This window comes from Tamandua tetradactyla, chromosome 5 (assembly GCF_023851605.1).
Source record: "Tamandua tetradactyla isolate mTamTet1 chromosome 5, mTamTet1.pri, whole genome shotgun sequence".
In the NCBI taxonomy this organism is placed as follows: domain Eukaryota; kingdom Metazoa; phylum Chordata; class Mammalia; order Pilosa; family Myrmecophagidae; genus Tamandua; species Tamandua tetradactyla.
In genome coordinates, this window is record NC_135331.1 from 107,562,232 (window position 1) to 107,569,882 (window position 7,651).

Consider the following 7,651-nt stretch of genomic DNA (forward strand, 5'->3'; position numbering starts at 1 on the left):
TTTTTTATATACTTTTTGTATTTTTAATTTTTATTTTTTCTCTCTATTATCATTTTATTTCTTTTTCTGTTGTCTTGCTATTTCTTTTTCTAAATCGATGCAAATGTACTAAGAAATGATGATCATGCATCTATGTGGTGATATTAACAATTACTGATTGTATATATAGAATGGAATGATTTCTAAATGTTGTGTTAGTTAATTTTTTTTAATTAATAAAAAAATTGAAAAAGGGATCAGACTTTGACTAGAGATATGAATGAAGCTTATCTGGATAGGGTTGGCGTAGATCAGAATACAGGGTAAAGTATAATATCGTCCATATTTTAAAACTTCAACTTCTGTGTAAGACCAATAGGAAAGTTGTTTATTTGGTGCAAAATTTATATTTTGGGTAGTTAAATATTATATAAATATAAATTTTATATGTATATTTTGGTGCATGACCTAATTTAACTTGTATGGTCAGTTTAGTTGAACACCATAAGTAAATGGAATCTTAAATATGGCATGAGATTTTATTGGTTTTTCCAGGTTAGTCTGATGCCTCAAAAGATCCCAGAGTAATTTGGGCAGTGAATAAAGAAGTATTTGCCAAGTCTCCCTGGAGGAATCGGGAGAAAGGAAGTATTCAACTTCCCCATTTGGAGAATTTCTGATTCTCGCAAGCAGTGGGGACAACCAAATCAATAGGCTAAGGCTTCGATCTTGGGATTCGCCCCTATGAAACTTATTCCTGCAAAGGATAAACTAAGCCTACTTAAAATTAAGCTCAAGAGTCACCCCCAGAGAACCTCTTTTGTTGCTCAGATGTGGCCTCTCTCTCTAAGCTGACACAGAAGGTGAACTCACTGCCCTCCCCCTCTACGTTGGGCATGACTCCCAGGGTGTAAATCTCCCTGGTAACATGGGTCAGAACTCCCGGGATGAGGCAGGACCTGGCATCAAGGGATTGAGAAAACCTTCTCGACCAAAAGGAGGAAGAGAGAAATTAAACAAAATAACATTTCAGTGGCTGAGAAATTTCAAACAGAGTCAAGAAGTTAGCCTGGAGGTTATTCTTATGCATTATATAGACATCCCTTTTCAGTTTATGTGGTGTATTGGAGTGGCTAGAAGGAAGTACCTGAAACTGTTGAGCTGTATTCCAGTAGTTTGATTCTTGAAGACGATTGTATAATGTTATAACTTTCGCAATATGACTGTGTGATTGAGAAAACCTGTGTCTGATGCTCCTTTTATCCAGCATATGAACAGATGAGTAAAAAAAATACGGATGAAAAATAAATAATAGGGTCAAAAAGATAAATATATGTATGAGCTTTTTTTCTTATTTCATTTTTTGGAGTGATGCAAATGTTCTAAAAAAATGATTATGATGAATACACAACTATGTGATGATATTGTAAGCTGTTGATTGTACTGTATGTGTGTAAAGATTTGTCAATAAAAATATTTTAAAAATAATAATAACAAATGTTGGTGAGATGAAGAAATCAGAATACTTATTCATTGATGGCAGCATTGTTAAATGGTGCAGCCATTGTGAAAGACAGTTTGACAGTTTCTCAGAAAGCTATGTATAGAACTACCATATGACCTGGCAGTCTCAACTACATTTAGGTATATTCCCAAAAGAATTGAAAGCTGGGTTTCATACAGATATTTTCACACTGATATTCACAGCAACATTATTCACAATTGCCAAAAGATGAAAACAACCCACATGTCCATCAGCTGATGAATAGATAAATGTGGCAGATATATGATAGATTATTATTCGGCTGTTAAAAGAAATGAAGTTCTGATACATGTGATGACCTTGAAGACATCATGTTGAATGAAATAAGCGAGATTCAAATGGACAAAAATTGAATAATCTCACTGATTTGGATCAATTAGAATTAGCTTACTCATTGAGTCAGAATCTGTAATATAGGTTACTAGGGGATGAAGTGGGGATAGTTCCTATTTGTTATGATAGAAATGTTTATGTAATGGATGGTGGTGAGGGTAGCAAAACATCGTGTACACAATTAACAACACTGAGATAAATATCTGAATATAATTAAAAGGGGGGAATTTTTAACCCTAAGTTAAACCATGAACTTTCATTAATAGTACAATTATAAATTGTAACAAATGTTCTGCACCAATGCAAGTTATTGGAGGGTGGTGTATGGGAATCCTGTATTTTTGCATGATTGTTCTGTAAATCCACAACTTCTCTACTAAAAAAATTTTCAAAAAGAAAAATACCAATAGGAAAATGAGCTCTTCTCAGAGGAAAATATATAAATGGCCATTAAGTATCTGAATGTTCATCTTAATGATAATCGCTTAAATTCAAATTAAAATGAAATATTCTCACCTATCAGATTAGCAATTTTTTTTTTTAAGAAAAGGCTAAGAGGAAAGTTGCTGAGCATACAGAAAAAATGGATGCCATAATGCTGACAATAGAAGATAAATTGATGTTAACTCTTTTGGGAAGCAGTCTGTACAGGTTGCAGAGCCTTCTAATATCTGTTGTTTAAAATTCTTTCCCTGAATCCTTCTCTTTCCCCAACACTCAGATATACATATGTTTAACGAACAGGTCTTGTTTAAATAAGAAACTCCTGTGCTGGAACCTAAAATTAAGGGATTTACCTTATTTTATTTGGTTGGATAGAATTTCATTGCATTCTTTGTTTACCAAAAATAAATGCAGTTGCACCTGTCAAAATTAGTATTTGATCATTCAGGTTGGCTTAGTTTCTAAACATAAGTTTTTAAATCCTCTCATGTTTCATTCATTTGTCAAGTAATATTTAGCTTTAATCAGAAAAGAGAGAGAGAAGGAAGGAAGGAAAGAAGATAAGAAAAGGCAGAAAAATATTTAGCTTTCCTGGTCAGTTTCATCATGCCCAAAGTGACCTAGCAATTCTTATGTTCTAACTAACTTTTCTTGTTAAGAGCTGCCCCTGTTGCATATATTTCTTCACTGCTAAATCGCCATAGAACTACCATGGGTTTCTTGGCTTAGATATTTATTCTCCTCATTAAAGTGGCCTCTTCTATAATCAGGGGTATAAGGTTGCTATCACAACCATATGCAAAGATTAGTTATAGTTATTAAAATTGGACGAAGACGAAAATGAAGGAGGGATTTTTCTCAATTTGATAAACTACTATATACTATAGAGCACTTTAAAAAATAAACAATTTCACTTTTTAAGTAACAGAAACAACTATGCGTGCCTCTTTTCCACCTCAAAGAAGTTCTTAAAATAAATGTAGGATTTCAAATAGAATGACTAGTCTATATAATAATAACAGTGATAAAAATGGCTCACATTTTAATGTCAGGCACTGTGTTAAGCCATTAAAGTATTTATACTAACATTTACTTCTCATAAAAACCTTAGAAGAATCAAGCCCCATAACAATCATTCCCATTCTGCATGTGAAAAAATTGAGGCACCGAGAGGCTAAGTAACATCTTATGTTCATGCAACTCTAAGTGCCAGAACTAGGAACTGAAAAAAATAATTGAAACTTTTGACTTATTAGAATTTGCTGATAAACTACAAATGGAGCTACTGGATGTAATGAGTAAATCCTATTTCAACAAAGTGAAAAACCCATCTGTTTTTTTAGTATGATAATAAGTATTGTAGTTTTGTTCACTTGGGTTTATAGAAGAAAGTCCCTTTAAATTTAACTTTCATTGGCAACCTCTTTTTTTTCTTTTTCTTTATCCCTGTTAACCTCAAAGTTAAAAGTTCAGCTTTCCCTGAATGACAAATTTTAAATTTACCTTCAACAAATACAGTTTTCCTGGAAAAAGTAATATGTTCGTGCCTTTTTGGCTATCTTTTCTTAAGGCAAAGAACAATTGTTCTAATTAGTTCTGTATATAGAGAACAGAGAAGTTTGAAAAAAGAATAGAAATGTTTGAGCTATTGGAAAGAGGATGTCATCTAAAATTGGGAAAATCTTTATATGTTACTCTGAACCCATAAACAGCCAGCCCCTAACTTTTTAAGATGCCCCTGATATTATACTTAATCTCTAAAATCGTTTTCTGTTTAGATTAGAGCTTCTGCTCAATTTTTTTGTTTGTTTTGTTTCGTTCATTATATTTTGATTTTATGAGACATAAAGGTGGTAAACAGAATCCTCCCATGTGACCACATTCAAATTGAAGCACTCTTATATGCCTTTGGGACATTTGTACTGTTTATTATTCCAAGGCTCAGGTAGTATACGTCCTGTGCCGAAATGCCCATGCAAATTCTTTGTGGTGGTTTGAAATTACAGCCATTTCAGGGAAGCAGGTAAACTCTGAATGATTTTTCATTTAAATTCTCAAAATTGTTCTCAATTCCACAAGCATTCTTTTTAGAGATTTACCCCTTTCACCCTAGAAAGCTTAGAACAGCAAAATCACCTTCTTCAAAATATATAAAAATACAAGAGAGGACAATACCTAACATTATTTTCTTATTCTATCCCCCATTTGCCTGTGCCTATTTTCCTTCCATGAGATTCTGGTAGACACATTTTATGCCCAGAAAATGTCCACCTAAGTTATGATTGGTATCTTTGCCTTTTACCCTAGAAGATGGTGATAAAAACGAAGGAGTGAAAATATTTGTGCTGTTATGTGAGATGATTTTCACCTTACAGGCATCATAAGCCCCTCCCCTTCTAAAGGTGTGGGCACTTTTTTCCTTCTTTTCTTCCCACTAAGGACTCATTAGGGAAGTAGGCTTGAAAAATAAACTCACCATTTGTATAGGAGGACATAGAGCTGAAAGCCCTCAGTTTCAGACTCAACTTCCCACAGGTAAGCATTTATTCATTGAAATAATATATTCCAAATCACCAGTTCATAGCAGAAAGGAATACAAAAATAGAGGAAAGATGAAATTCAATCCTATATAGAACGAATAAATTAATAATTAGCTTTAGAAGAAAAGACATTAAGGCAATAAGATTTTGCTGCTTTGTTTGGTTTTTGTTTTATTTATAATTTTATGGTTTGAATGGAAAAATAAGCATTACGAACTCTTTGCATTGAGCTATGGGGACAAGAAAAGTAACAGATAAGAGAGCAATCTCTCTGAATAAAAAAAAACTATAATGAGAAATATTTACTAGAATTGGATTGTAAGCACTTAAAATGTTTTCTTTCCTCTTCAGTAAATGACGTTTTACACCATAAAAAGCAGGGATCTTAGGTTTTATTTGTTTATAAGACATAAGAGGCTTCTAGAGAGCGCCAGGTCTTCATTATATGATTAGCATTAATGAAATAATTTAGGTTCTTGCTGTGTTCTGATGGACACTCAAATATGCCAGAGAAAGTTCAGTTTCTAAAAGTATATAATTCCTTTCCTTGGCAAAGACTTTCAGTTATTGATATCAGTTTGGCTAAAGGAGTTGATACCAACGCTGTATGGATCAGATCCTCGAAAATGGGTCTCCTGCTCCGTATAGCTCACACCAACAGAATGAAACCAGGTTCAATAAAGCAAAGCAGCATTTTGTTCGTTGGCCAAAGAGTGGAAAAGGGTGGACTCGGGTCCAAAAAGCACTTCTCTCTGAAGGGAGATGAGTGACATTCTTTATGGGGAATGAAGGGGCATGGCATGGTTATGTGCAAGTATTCCCTTTCAGTACTTTTGCACTTTCCATCTGTAGTCAGCATTCTTGAGCTTTTCACTCTACATGATGTTCAGGTGTGGGCATCTGGGCTGTTCTTGTAGTTACTGGCCTCCTGCGCTTAGTTCCTGAATGCAGTTTCAGAAAGCAAGCATAGCTCAGTCAAAGGTTAGGTAGAATGTCTTCCCGTGCATAGTTTCTGAGAGTAAGCATAGTTTAGACAAAGACTGGGTAGAATTTTTATAAGTGTTAATCCAAGGGCAATGCTTCATCCTGGTAACAGAGTTACAAAACTTTACCTTCCAATTCTAGAACACATGTCATTTATGGAAAATCTATAATTGAGTGGTGAATATATGACATTCTAATCTTGTGGTTTTCAGAGCTAATAATTGTCATTATAAGTTTCTAATATAATTCAAAAATGTAAGTAAACATTTCCTGCATTTATGAGAATTTCTGCATTGCTTTGTGGCATTTAAAGAAATCTTTGTATTTAATAAAAGAAAAATCTCTATGAAATTCATTGCTGTATTTACTGAAAGATTATTGACAAATGTTCATTAATTAGTGTCTTCTTTGGACCCATGGGAGAAATGTCTTTCTGATTTTAATGAGAGGAATATTTGTCACCCTGACTAATTTGTCAGCTGCAAAAGCCTGGTCTAGAAAGATAGATTGAAGCCAGATCAAGGTGGGTTTTGTCCACTGAGAAGTTAGTGAACTGGAGATGGCATAAGTGAAAATCAAACAAATGCTCAAGATAAGGAGTTTAAGGATAACTTTATAGACCAAGTGAATGGTGTAACTAATCATGTTTGTTTCTCTTTGTGTTAGCTGCTAGAAGACTTATCAAAATTGGTCCCTCGTGTTCTGGAAGTATATATAGGACTGTACTCCATATACTTGGCATATTAATGTCACATCTTTTTTTGGTAGGGTGGGTGGGAGGCTGGGGGGTTGGGGAGTACATGGACCAAGAATAGAGTCAAGGTTTCCTGCATGGCAAGCGGGCATTCTACCACTGAGTCACCCGTGCACCCCCAACCTCACATCTTGACTCCACTTTACTTTCATAGTTCTAGTTTTTCCTTACCTGACTTTTAAATTTAAACGTAATTTTTCTTGAGATATTTTTATAAATGGTTTTACATCATGTTGAGAGTAAAACATTAACAAAAATGTGGAGTTCCTACTCTTTAACTGAAGTACTTTGCTAAGTATAATGGCATAAAAAGATCTGTGGACACCAAACCTAATAAAGGGCTACATTATCAACTGCCCTTAGAAATAATTCTATTTCATTTTCTCTCAAAAACTACTGAGTTAGAATAAATGCATGTTATTAACATGAAAATCTTAATCATTTATTTTCTATACCAAACAAAGACAAGTAAACCAGAAACTTCCTTCACTTATTTTACTTTACCTACTTCAGATAGCCAAAACAAGATTTTGACCTCCCTATCCCTCTCTCAATAAATGTTAAAGAAAACTGATTTCACATCTCCAAGCTATCGGTAACTTATTCATTAAATTAGGAGGCTTCATAAAAAATTTCAAAGAACATATTTTTGAGTTGAAGAACTGCATGGCTTTTTGGTCCAAAGGCCTTATTATAGTTCTTTAGGAATTAATATTAATATTTGAGTTGGATAGAATCTTCACAGGTGAAGAATGAGGTAGATATGGATTGAATCTGAAAGAAAGAGAGATGGAAGAAATTGCATGAAAAAATCTGGGAATAGGAATCTGATGGATGTAATCAGGAGGAGGTAGAAGTTGATTTTTTGGAGAAGCACAGGTAAATAAAGAGTAACAACTAGAAATTAGTCTAGAAAGACAGACTGATACCCGATGATAGAGAGCTTTGACTACTAAGAAGTTAAAACTGTATCTAGAGGCGGGCCGCGGTGGCTCAGCGGGCAAAGTGCTTGCCTGCTATGCCGGAGGACCTCGGTTCGATTCCCGGCCCCAGCCCATGTAACAAAAACGGAGA